Consider the following 2,443-nt stretch of genomic DNA (forward strand, 5'->3'; position numbering starts at 1 on the left):
AAAAAAAAAAAAAAAAGAAATTGAAGCAGTAGCTGTCCAAGGACCCCTCACAACAGCATGACTATAAGTGGGCCCAGTGTGTAGTCTGGAATTTTTAACATCTCAATTGTTACAATTTATGTAACATCTTAATTAACATCTTATTTTTACAATTAAGGAAAGTATGAGCTTGACTGAAATATCTGAAGTGATTATGGAAATATCATATAATAGGGGTAATTGAATATGAATTGAAGATTAGATAATGAATCCAGTTATTGATGTAAATTACACTTACAAACACCCATATTACTGAAAGTAGAAAAGGGATACTCATTACATAGTTACTCAAATAAGTAAAAGTAAAGGGAAATAACAGGACAAATGAGACATGTTCCTAAGAAATAACCGGAAGCATACGAATCAAACCAATGATGTGAAATAATTAGTTCTCATGTCAGATTTGTGATTCACTTGAGTAAAATTAAAGTATTTAAATTTGAATGGTAGAAGTCTAGGAGAAAAAAGTGGACCAAAATTTTATATAGATCATGTTTTTCTAATGAAATAAAATAGACATGCAGATTTTGAAGGAAAAGAAAAGGAGACATTGAAAGTGATAATGTTAACATAAGGAAGGTGTTTTTTCTTTTGACACAGTCTCTCTTTGTTGCCCTCAGTAAAGTGCTATGGCATCACAGCTCACAGCAACCTCAAATTCTTGGGTTCAAGCGATCCTCTTGCCTTAGCCTCCCAAGCAGCTGGGACTACAGGCGCCCGCCACAGTGTCTGACTATTTTTAGAGATGAGGTCTCGCTCTGGCTCAGGCTGGTCTTAAACGTGTGAGCTCAAGCAGTCCACCTGCCTTGGCCTCCCAGAGTGCTAGGATTACAGGTATGAGCCACTTCACCCAGCCTAAATTTGTATTTTTATTGTAGAAAAAAATATGTAACATAAATTTTCTGTAAATATATTTTTTTCAGATTATCATGGGGATATAAACAACTGCATTCCATAGTTTGCATTTGTATAATTAAAGACTGATTAGAAGGTTTATCCTACACCAGGTAGTATGCCATATACCCATACAGTGTACACTTTGGGTAAGAATTTACCCACGCCCTTCCATCTTCCCTTCTGTTTTAGCCATTTTTAAGTGCACACAGTCAGTAGCATTAAACACATTCACAGAGTTAAATGGCCATTATGATTATTATTTATATCTAGCTCCAAAACTTTTTCATGACCCCAAACAGAAACTCTGTACCCCTGAAGCAATCACTCCCCATTCCTCCCTGCATCCAGCCCCTGTTAACCTTCAGTCTACTCTGTCTTTATGCACTTGCACATTCTACATATCTCATTTACATGGCATCATATAATATTTGTCCTTCTGTGTCTGGCTTATTTCACTCAGCATAATATTTTCAAAGTTCATCCATGTTGTGATGTATCAAACATCATCTCTTTTTGTTGTTGTTAAGCAGGCCACCTGGGCCAGGTTTGAACCTGCCACTCCTGATACACAGCACTCTAACCACCGACCTACAGAAGCCCAGCCACATTACTCCTTTTCATAGCTGAATAATGTTTTGTTGTATAAATATACCAATTTTGTTCACCCATTCAGTTGCTGGTGGACGCTTGAGTTATTTCTACCTTTTGGCTACTGGTTATTGCGAATTCTTGCTGCTGTGAACATGGGTGCACCAGTATAGGTTTGAGTCTCTGTGTTTAATTCTTTCAGGCATATGCCTAGGAGAAGAATTGCTAGGTCATGTGGTAATTCTGTGTTTAGGTTTTTGAGGAACCACTAAATTGCTTTTCCCAGCAGATATACCATTTTCATTCCCACCAGAAGTCCACAAATGTTCCAATGTCCGCACACCCACACTTGTTATTTTGATCATAGCAATCCTAGCAAGTGTGAAGTGGTAGCTCATTGTGGTTTTGCATTTCCTTAATAACTAATGATGTTGAGCATCTTTTCATGTGCTTCTTGGCAATTTGTATGTCTTCCTTGGAAAAGTGTCTCTTCAAGTCTTTTTATTTCAGTGGTTTTTCTTTAAGGTGTTGTTATTCTCCTTATTAAACCCTGGTTTCCAGGGTGTCTGATGAGGGATGTCCTGATAATCTTTTTGAGGATACTTGTATGTGATAAATTCTCTCATGCTGCTTTCAAGATTCTCTCTTTGTGGCTTGGTGCCCATAGCACAGTGGTTATGGTGCCAGCCAATACACCAAGGCTGGTGAGTTCGAACCTAGCTGGGGCCAACTGCAACAAAAAAATAGTGGGCATTGTGGCAGGTACCGCTAGTCCCAGCTACTGGGAGGCTGAGGCAAGAGAATTGCTTAAGCCCAGGAGTTTGGTGTTGCTATAAGCTGTGATGCCACAGCACTCTACCCAGAGTGACATAGTGAGATTCTGTCTCTAAATAGATAAATAAATAAATAAACAAAAAAA

This window comes from Otolemur garnettii, unplaced genomic scaffold (assembly GCF_000181295.1).
Source record: "Otolemur garnettii isolate 467f Iridium unplaced genomic scaffold, OtoGar3 scaffold00105, whole genome shotgun sequence".
Lineage (NCBI taxonomy): Eukaryota > Metazoa > Chordata > Mammalia > Primates > Galagidae > Otolemur > Otolemur garnettii.